Here is an 11,634-nt window from a genome sequence, read left to right as displayed (position 1 = left end):
GATGGAGGGGGCAAGATGGTACGAGAGCGAGCGAAGCCTTATACGTTCAAGGTTCCTATCGGCGCACGGAGTGGGGGGAGAAAAACTTATCTGACGTCGCAGCCCCCGGCAACCTTGGCCTGCCGCGGTTAGATCCTTGTGTCTGTAGCCCCCGGCAACCTTGGTTTGCCAAGGCTGGAGCGCCGGCCCATTCTTTTTCCTCCTAATAGGTCAGCAGAAATGTCCATGTACCCTGCGAACCAAAGAAGATGGAAAGGAACAGAGTGACGCACACTCGACCTCTATGCTAGGGGTTAGCCGCCGCTAAGCACTATCAACCATAACCGAGGGAGAGACTTAACCTAGCATGCATGCTAAAACATAGGGCGCCAGCACTTCATTTATTTATGCTCAGGGTCTGCGCCTGGCTTTGTACAAAGGGTTACATGCCTTGTCGGCAGGGCTTGTACAAAAGGTGGTTTGCCGGGGGGGCGGCAACCGCGCCTTATGGGTAAAACTTGCGAAGATGTCCGATGTTCCAGCAGTTGCTCAGTGGAATGCAATCTTCGATCTTCAGGTAGACTGCGCCAGGCCTGGTGACTTGTATTACCCGATAAGGGCCTTCTCACTTCGGCGTCAACTTGTTGGAAGTCTTGGCCGACTGAACGTGCCGAAGAACAAGGTCGCCTTCCTCAAAGCTTCGGGCATGAACCTTGTGCCTATGGTAGTGGCGCAAGGCTTGCTGGTAGCGTGCTGCTCATACAGCCGCCTGAAGACGATCTTCCTCAAGGAGTGTTGCGTCATCTTGCCGCAACTTCTCTTACTCAAGCTCATCATAAGTGAGCACTCGAGGTGACCCGTATGTGAGTTCCGTGGGGAGAACTGCTTCTACCCCATAAACAAGGGAGAAGGGTGTCTGATCGGTGGCTCAATTTGGCGTCGTTCTGATTGACCAAAGAACCGCCGGCAATTCATCAATCGAGCGTCGTCCGCACCTGCGTAGCCTGTCAAAAGTCCTTGAATGGAGGCCTCGCAACACTTCAGCATTTGCCCTCTCAGCCTAGCCATTGCTCCATGGATGTGCAACAGAAGAAAAATCGACCTTGATGTCAACGTCTTGGATGTACTGCATGAAGGCGTGGCTCCTGAACTGTGTGCCGTTATCGGTGATTATTCTGTTTGGCACACCGAAACGGCAGACTAGCTCCTTGAAGAATTTGACAGCTGGTTGTGCTGTCACCTTTCTTACTGTCTCCACCTCCGGCCAATTCCTGAACTTGTCGATTGCAACGTACAAGTACTGAAAGCCCCCGACAGCATGGGGAAAGGGGCCCAGTATGTCGAGCCCCCAGACCAAGAATGGCCAGGAGAGAGGGATTGTTTGGAGCGCTTGAGCTGGTTGATGAAGCTTCTTCGAATGGAGCTGACACGCTTCACTCTTGGTTACTAGTGTCATTGCATCCTCAAGGGCAGTGGGCTAGAACAAACCTTACCGGAATGCCTTGCCGGGAAGGGCCCTTGACCCTATGTGGGAGCCACATATGCCTCTGTGTATCTCTGTCAACAACTCCAGTCCTTCCTCCCGGGGAATGCACTTCAATTTCACACCGTTTGGTCTTTTTCTGTACAGGATGTCATCGACGAACCGATACATGGCAGACCGACGGGCTACTTTCTCCGCTTCTTCCTGCTCCTCAGGGAGTTCCCCAGTTTGGAGGAATCGGACGGTATGCTGTGTCCATGCCGGAGCCTGAGGCTCGACGGCAAGGACTAAAGGCACTTCCTCTGCCATGGGAGAAGCTGTCTCTACATCTAGGACTTGACGCCCCGCCGGAGTCGGTTGCCCCATGGTTGTCTTAGTGTCCATGGCAACATCCTTGCTAGCGGCTCCTGCGAGCTCGGCGGGAAAGTACTTGCCGAGGCCTGATTTCCTTCGCTTGTTCTGCTCTATTGATGGTTCAATGGATGGTTGAGTGAGCCGAAGCACAAAAGTACCTGGTTCCACGGGTAGTTTGAAGGCGGCGCGCTTCGACAGGTAGTCGGCAATGTCATTCTCCACTCGGGGAACATGCTCCGCCTGTATACCTTCAAAGCGCTCCTCCAGCTTCCCCACCTCATCCACTAGGCCTCCATCAACGGGCTTTGATAATCTTTGTTGACTTGCCTGACAACAAGCTGTGAATCACCCCTGACGATGAGCTTCTTGATCCCGAGGTCTGCCGCTATCCTGAGACCGGCAAGCAACCCCTTGTATTCAGCAGTGTTGTTTGTGGACATCTCCCTGGGAAAGTGCATCTGGTTTACATACTTGAGGTGCTCTCCAGTGGGTGCGACGAGTAGCACACCAGCACCAGCGCCATGCAGCGAGAAAGCCCCGTCAAAGTACATAATCCAGTTGCGACTTGCCTCCTTGCTAGGGAGGGTGGTCTCCTGGATCTCTTCGTCTGGCGTTGACGTCCACTCGGTAATGAACTCTACCAAGACTCTGCTCTGGATTGTCGAAATACTTTCAAACTTCAAACCAAAGCTCGACAGCTCCACGGCCCACTCCACAATCCTCTTGGTTGCATCTGGGTTATGCAATATCCGTTACAACGGGAGGCGGGTGACGACGGTGATCTCGTGTACTTGGAAGTAATAACGCATCTTCCTCGAGGCCATAAGGAGGCCGAAGAGCAATTTCTAGATACCAGAGTACGTTGACCTAGCCCCCTGCAAGAAGGAGCTGACAAAGTAAACCCGGTGATGCATCATTTTCTTCTTCTGCGGCACTTCGTATGGTTGCGCGGGCCCTGCCCCGCCAGCATCGGACCCTATTGGGGGCCTTGCCTCTTCATCGACCTCCCTCTGCGGCACTAGTGCGGCACTGACCACTTGGTTCGTTGCCGCCAGGTATAGCAGCAACGGTTCTTGTGATTTGGGCGCAACCAGTATCGTTGTAGAGGAGAGGTATTTCTTCAAATCCTGCAGCGCTGCTTCGGCCTCTGGGGTCCAATCCATTGGGCCTGCCTTTTTCAAGATTTTGGAAAAGGGAAGGGCACGCTCAGCACACCTGGAGATGAATCTGCTCATGGCGGCAACGCAACCAGTGAGCCGACGCACCTGCTTGATCCGCTTGGGTGCCCTAATCTGATCAATAGCCTTGATCTTGTCTGGATTCGCCTCGATCCCACGCTGTGACACAAAGAACCCGAGAAGTTTGCCGGATGGAACACCGAAGACCCACTTCTCAGGGTTCAACTTCAGGTTGATCTTGCGCAGATTCACAAATGTCTCTTCCAAATCTTGTACAAGTGTCGCCCTGTCTTTGGTTTTAACCACTATGTCATCCATATAAGCTTCCATATTTCTATGTAGCTGGGGCTCAAAACCAATCTGGACTGCCCTTGCAAACGTCGAGTTAGCACTCTTCAACCCGAAAGGCACCCGTAAAAAGCAATACATGCCACATGGGGTGATGAACACTGTATTCTCTTCGTCTTCTCTCACCATGAAGATTTGGTGGTACCCCGAGTAGGAGTCAAGGAATGATAACAGATCACACTCGGACGTGGAGTCAACAATCTGGTCAATGCATGGCAATGGGAAAGGGCAGTGCATCCTTCTTGTCGGAGGGGACAGTGATGATGGTTATCGGCCCCGGCATCTTCAGCATGTTGTAGGCGTAATGCGACACTGCCATGAACTTGGCTAGTGCCGGGCGGCCGAGAATCCAGTTGTAGAGCAAGAGGATCTTGGCTACATCGAAAACAATCCTCTCCATCCTGTAGTTTAATTCGCCTCCAAACATCCCGGGCAGCGTGACCTTACCCTTCGGCTGACTCCTCCCTGGGTTGACCCCTTCAAACGTGCCCGTTTCTTCGAGGTCTCCATCAGGAATCTGCAGCCTTTTGATCACGACGGGCGAGATCAAGTTCAGATTGGCCCCAACGTCAACTAGCATCTTCGTCACCTTGAGGTTGCGTATTGTTGGGGAGACCAACAATGGCAAACACCCGACCGCAGTTGTGCGATCAGGATGGTCCTTGGCGTCGAGAATTATAGGCGTGCTGGACCATTTCAGTGGCCTCTGAGCATCGAGTGATGGTTCTGTTGTTGTGATCTCACGCGCCCACTGCTTGAGCTGGCGCTGAGAAGTGTGCAGCGAGGCGCCACCATCGATGCACATGGCCTCCGTAGCCTTCTGGAACTCGTGCTCGCCGGACTCATCATCTTCGTCATGATCATCATCTCCTTGCTTCTTGTCGCGGCCCCGAGCGGGCCCCTCTTGCCGATTATCCTTTCCGCGGCGGCCTCCTTGGCCGCCATGCTTCTTGCCAGACCCCTCGGCACCATCCTGGCCCTTCTCCTTGTGTCGCCTCTCATACTCAGCTTTTTGCTTCTCAGCAAGCAGCTCGACTTGCCGGCAGTTCTGGAGGTCATGGCCCTTGGTGCGGTGGACATTGCAATATTGCTTGTTGGAGCCTCCTGGCTTGTCGGCAGCCATCAAGGCCTGGCAAGCGGCGCACCCGGCAATTGATTTGCTGGGGTCGTCTTCCTAGGCCTTCTTGGCAGTGTTGATGTCCTCGGATCCCTCAACAGCAAGCACGGTCTTGCCCTTGCGCTTCCTATTGCAGCGCCGGTCCTTCTTGGTCGTGGTGGCTGTGTCTTCATCAGTGGAGTCGGTTTTCGCGTCGGCGTCCTCGTCGGGGTACTTCCTCCCCTCTTCAGCCCGAGCGCACCTATCGGCCAGAACATAAAGTTCGGCCACATCTTTGACCTTGTTCATCGCCAGCTCTTCATGCATCTTGCGGTTGCGCACATTCTGATGGAATGCGCTGATCATGGCGGCGGGATGAACATATGGGATGTTGTATTGCAACCGGCTGAACCTCTGTATGTACTTGCGCATGGTTTCACCTTCCTTCTCGGGGATGATATGCAAATCGCTCGCCTGGCCATGAGCTTGGTGGCCTCCGGTAAAGGCACCAACGAACTCATGGCACAAGTCCGACCAAGAAGAAATGGAATCCGCCGGCAAGTGCATCAGCCATGAAATGACATTGGGTTTGAGTGCCAGTGGGAAGTAATTGGCAAGCACCTTGTCGTCGCGGGCTCCAGCAGCTTGCATCGCAATGGTGTAGATGTTGAGGAACTCTGACGGGTGGGTCTTGCCATTGTACTTCTCGCCAACGTCTGGCTTGAACATGCGGTGGGAGGGCCACTGGAACTGCTGCAGCTCGTGGGTAAAGGCCGGGCAACCCACCTTGTAGGGTAGGTCGCCAGAGCCCCCTGGTGATGGGTGGTCCATAGTGGGCCCCGCCCGCCTATCTGACTGGTGGTGTGCATCGTGCTGGCGCTTGGTGGTGGTTCGAGCGTCTTCACGGGCTCACTCCCGAAGAACTTGGTGCTGATCGCGGTGGGTCCGTGGGTCGGAAGACGCTATGGAAATGTTATCACAAGCGTCATCACGATAGATTGACACCCGCGGTGGCTGGCGTAGAGGAGGAGAGTGCACCGTGGCCGCAGCGCCCCCGATCCTTCCACCACTAGCATGCGGCGGCTCGACGGAGCGCCAGCCAGAGGGCCCTGCCGGTCGTGGCTCATCTTTGTTGGCAACGCCGACGAGGCTTCGGATGGTGACTCTCCACTCATCGAGTTGTTCTGTGGCAGGAGGAAAGTCGAGGCGCAATTGCGCGCATGCCAAGGCTTCTGCTGGCGTGGGTGGTGGCAAAAGCTGCATGGACCGTGATGCGCTCTGACTTCTAACCACGTTAGAAGGAGCTCTATCACGGCCTACCGGCTATACGCCATTTTCGCTAGCGCCTCGGCGCGCGTGCTGGCCTTCTACATCCCGTGAATGATGCATGAGACTCTTCCCACGACGGTGCCCAGGGTCACCAGCATGGTGACGCTGCTCGTCGCGCACAACCTGGGAAGAGCGCGTCGAGGGCGCCGGCGTAGGCGCCTCGGAAGTCGCCGCGCCGCCTGTGGGTGGCATGACGCCGCCCTTGGAGGGCCCTGCGCCGCCTGCGGGGGGCTGGCTTCGTCTTTGGATTTGGTGGCGTGTGGCCCATCGTCTCGCACACGAACAATGTCGCTCACCAGGCTTTGGCTGCCAGAGCGATGCGGGTGTTCGCGAGCCGCGCCTCGGCTTCCATCCGCAACCGCCCCACCACTCGCACGTATTGGTACGGGCCGTTCGGCCCCAGACGAACTGATCGCTATGATCGTCTTCTTCTTGGGAGCCATGCCGATGAAGAACTGCTAAACTAACTGCTAGACCGGATTCTCACAACTGGGCACCCCCTACTTGGCGCGCCAGAGATGTCGGTGGGAAACGACACCTATGGAGTCACTGGGATCCCTTCTATGGTTGGCGGGTGCGGGGTTGTGCAAAGAGTGGGTCTGACGGTCAGCACACAAATCGTTTAACCAGGTTCGGGCCACGGAGACACGTAAAAACCTAGTCCTGCTTTGATGTATATTTGGTGTTCTTGTGTTCATGAACTAGCTGTGGTGGCTCTCTAGTCCAAAAGATCTGAATCACCCTCCAGTATGCCTCGGGCCTCCTTTTATAGAAAAAAAAGGGGTCCTCACAGTGGCACACACGAGGTGGAAAGGTGTACCGGGGCTGAGTCTATCCCTTGGCATCATCGGACAAACGCATTTAATACACTGCCGACATGCCCCTCTTGCTTTATTGGGGACAGCAAAGAAGCTCGTCCCAGCTGGCATCGCCTCGCCTGGCTCCGACGCGCGTCCAAGATGACGATGCATTGTAGCGCCACGTTGGCTGGCTGCTGAGCTGGCGCGGTGGTGGAGCTTTCACGAAGATCTACATGCCACCATGCAGGTGCTTGCTGTGTTGGTATAGAGGCCGCGCGCTGCCACGCAGATGCCTGCCCAGCTGGTCGAGCTGGTAGCTGTATGGGAGCGGTGGTGGAGTCTTGGCAGGCGTGGGCCTGGCTGTGGTCCCGCAGGCGTCCTCGGCAAGGGTCTTGCCGAGGGCCCGGCAAGGGTCTCACTGCGGCACCGCGGTCGTCCCCAGCAAGGATCTTGCCGGGGGTCTCGTGGATTTCCTTGGCAAGGATCTCGCCAAGGATCGTCGTCTTCTGGTTCCCATCTGATCTTGTGTATCTATGATCTCTACAAAGATCTGCATGCCACCACAGGGGGTGCCTCCCGAGCCTTGGTTCCAATATGGTTGATGGTGTTGGAACCCTTTTGGCTCAAGGGTGGCGCGCTCTGCTAGCGTCAGGAAAGTTGCCTGGCAAGGATCTTGCCGAGGCTGCGGAAGCCACCCTGGCAAGGGTCTTGCCGGGGGAGTCCACCTCGCCCTCTTGCTCTCTTTGCACCTCTGGTCTTGGCGTTACTTTGGTCGTCTTGTGCTCTGGCTTCCCTCCTCTGCCCTGCTTAGTGTGGTCATGGGCGCGGCCCTGACTACCGGTGCACAAGTAAAGGGGTGCAAAAGGAGAGCCCCTACTTTTGTACACCGACAGACGGAGAACATGGAGGTGGTTTAGATGGGTTATTGGGCTGTTTTGGAGGGGTGTTGGGCTGCAACACAAAGAGGCTTCTGCGGTTACCCGGTTAACCATTGGGGCATCAAACGACCTCCAAATGGAACGAAATTTGACAGGCGGTCTACCGGTGATGTACCAACGCCACTCGACAAATCTCGACCCATTCCGAGAACGTTTAAGTCCCGCTCACGAAAAGAGACAAGAGGGGTGAGCCAGGTGCATGTGGGAGTGTCGAATTGCGAAACGGATAACGGAGAAAATGCTCGGATGCATGAGACGAACACAAATGCAAATGCGATGCACATGATGACATGATATGAAATTCATGACATGAACAACATGCAAAACGAAGACAAAAAACCCAACCACGAAGGGAATATCATAACACATAGCCGACAATGGCAAGAGTCGGAGTTACAAATATGGAATGTTGTATCCGGGGCGTTACAACACTCCACCACTACAAGAGGTCTCGTCCCGAGATCTAGGATGGCACCGGAGGGAAAACAAAAAAAGGAAGAGGAGAGGTAAACTAAGTTGCTTCTTGTACAAACGAGTGAAACCAATGAACCTTGAGAGGTTAAACAATATTTGAGAAAAGAATACAACAGAGATGAACAAAGTTGAAAACACTCCGTTAGAAAAGAGGAACAAGGAACATTGCGAAAACCTTGAGGTTGCAAGACATGAGTGAAGAGCTCCAGCGACAAGGAAGGACAAGTCACCACTCCGGTTGAAACGGAATAAGTAAGGGAAAATAAAAGATAGATCATTGGAATAAAATAATGGAGAGGAAAATGCCATCTTATGCCACAAATGAGCTTGGAGAGCACCCTTCCAAGAAAGTTATACGGAGTTGTTGGAAAACCAACAACGAAATGAATAAGCTTGTAGTGGGCTTATGGAAAGCATCTCAAAATTATGAGGTGACAACCTGCCACTCACAGAAAAAAGATTTGATTGAGAGGTAGAAAAGATAGAAAAGCTTCTTCCACTGAGGTGATAAGATAACTCCAAGGAAAAAAATGATGGGTTTAAATATCTCATTCCTGAACTTGTGAATCATGAAACACAAAGAAATTGTCAAAATGACATAACACCACCTCAAAAGATAAGGTAGGAAGAATCACACTACGGAATGCAAGATGAAGAATATTTGAAGTATAGCATGGCGGATCATAGCTTCAAGAGAAATCTTGACGAACAATTGAAGAATGAAAGGAATCCTTGATGAACCACCATGTAGAGCCTCCATGAAAAATCCGGTAATAAAAGAATGATCAAACGAAAGGAAAGAGAAGTTGAAAACACAAGGTGAATCCTTGCAATGATTTAGATGAATCTTCATGGTAATATAATTGAGAGATCTTGGAACTCCGGGAAAAGTATGAAGCACTTGAACCGAGAATTTACTCATCGTGAACAAACTCCGGAAGAATGAATCAATCACTTGGATGAAGCAAGAATAAGAATTATGTTATGCGTATCCTTCACCAATTTAAATTGATGACAAGCAATGGATTTGGCAAACTACTTATTCTCGTTGAAAGGATTAAGAGAGATATAGCATAAACTCAATGGACCACCGGTAGGATTTAACCAAAGAATAAATAGATATGATAATGAAGGAAGAGAAATCTTGAATGACCCACCGTAAGAACTGAAAATGAACGAAGAGAAGATAAAGAAACACCGGGAAGAATTAGAAAATGAACGAAGATACTTGAGAGAATTTAGATACAAGAGAACAATGATATCATGAACTGATTAGAGGATATTTGAGCGATGCACCGGTAAGATTTGGAGAACGAGAGCTGAAAGCTGAGAATGAATAAACCCAAAATGATGGCCTTTGGAGAATCAAACTAAAAAGACTCGTGAATTGCTCCGGATGGGTGAAGATAATTCACACAATCTGAAATAATTATGAGAGGGTGGCATCAAGCTTGAACCATGAATCTTTGGAAGAACGGGTAAGAATTTAAGAGGATCTCTTCTTCGGTCTTCAAAATCTGAGAATGACGATGAGAAACACCACCATGATTTTTTGAGGCACTCCAGAATGAAAATTAGAAAGGTTGAACCAACGATGAAAAGAATTTGGAAGATCTTGGAGAAAGACATTTGACTGATGACAATTCATTCTTACGTCAAGTTTTTGAAATGAATTTGAAAATAACTCCAGAAAAATTAGAAGAGTCAGGTAAGATCCTGGGAAAAGACCTTTGGGTTAGCGCCCACTCAAGAGAAACACCGTTTGAATGATTTAAAAGAGAGAATGCGCCGGTTGAATTAAATGGCTTGAATGAGATAGCAACCTCGAAATAACTTGAACGGATCGAGAATGGAAATGTGAATCTTCTGAGATATCTTAGGCACTCCGGAACAATTGAATAGCGAGAAGTGGATGATTAAGAGGTGCACCGGCATGAGAAGACATTTGAAACAAGGAAAGGATATGATTGACAAAGCTTGACTTGATTCCACCGGAGAAGAAAGAGAACGAATAATGATGAACTTGAGGCTCCGTTAGTATCTTCCTGAGACTCACCGGATAAGAACATTGACGGAAAAAGAATGGAGAGGCTTCCAATCAATAAAAGGATACTTGATTAAGAAATCTGAGTCCTTGAAGAAAAAGGGTGGGAGGGCGGGAAAACAAAGACAACTAGGCACGGATGAAACAAACACCGTTGAGAAGACTTAGAATTGATCTTGCGAATGTAGAAATGATCGGATCCACTTGAAGAGAAGCACACCGGTTGGAAATAGAATTGGGATGAGAACCTTGATGATCAAGAAGTATTAGCATCCACATAGAAATATGAGAACACCACTTAGAAAGAGGCATGGAATCAACATTTGACATTGAAGCAACTTGAATACCACAAATCAAAACAAAACAAAGGATTTGGCTTGCAGAATAAGCCGGAAACAAACATATGATAGAGATTTACCCAATCCCATAACATGCATCTGTCGGAAAGATATTCTAGGAGCTACTTGAATTCCCACCTATAAACTCCTGAAACTTTCTGGTTATGCAAGCTGGTGTTGGGGATACAGGGGAAGCATAATATCTCACCCAAACTAACAATCCCTACATCCTGTTGTATCCATCCTTCAACACATAATCAAGAAACCTTCGGAAATCATGTACCTCAACCTTCGAAAAGCATCCGTTATACGATTTATGGCAATACTCACGAACTCCCGCCCTAGTACTGGGTGGCGTCGAGGTTATCTCACCAACAACTGCATAAAAGAGATTTTCGATGTCGGCGAACTCAGGTATTCCAGAACTGCAATGATAAAATTGTGATGACAAAACCTCAGAGCTCAACTCCCCGGGACACTGCCACAACCCCTAAATGTCAGGAGGCACCAAGAACAATGTTCTCGTCACAAGAATATTGGAACGATTCCAAGATACCCACGTGAGCCTAAAAAATTCATGAAATTTGAGGAGAGAAAAGTCAAAACTTCTACATCAGGAGGCCTCACCAGGGCAACGAAGGGACTGAGGAGTAAAAAGAATCCTACTCTCCGGTATATATAATCCTAAGACTCAAACATTTTTGTTCTAGACTCAACAACGTCAGTGATTCAATCAAGCAGGGGGCTCCTAAGTCGGGGTTGGCTCTGATTACCAACTTATAACACGCACGATGCGGCTATATCTCCCACGTGTCGAGGCACGACTTAGAGGCATAACCGCATGGTGGTTTAGTCGCAAGTGGGGCACAATCCCATGTACTGAATAAGAAAGGGATAAAGAGTTGGCTTACAATCGCCACTTCACACAAATAACAAATTAAACATATATCATCCAGAGTACAATCAAAGGTCCGACTACGGAACCAAAATAAAGGAAGACAACCCCAAATGCTAGATCCCCAATCATCCCAACTGGGCACCACTTCTGATCATCCGAAAAAGACACAAAACAACGACCAACATCTTCATCGAGCTCCCACTTGAGCTTGGTAGCATCACCTGCACTGGTATCATCGGCACCTGCAACTCTTTGGAAGAATCCATGAGTCACGAGGACTCAGCAATCTCACACCCGTGAGATCAAGACTATTTAAGCTTATGGGTAGGGTAAGGTAATGAGGTGGAGCTGCAGCAAGCACTAAGCATATATGGT

The sequence above is a fragment of the Triticum aestivum genome, chromosome 5A (assembly GCF_018294505.1).
Source record: "Triticum aestivum cultivar Chinese Spring chromosome 5A, IWGSC CS RefSeq v2.1, whole genome shotgun sequence".
Classification (NCBI taxonomy): Eukaryota; Viridiplantae; Streptophyta; class Magnoliopsida; order Poales; family Poaceae; genus Triticum; species Triticum aestivum.
Note: the sequence above shows the minus strand (reverse complement) of the source record.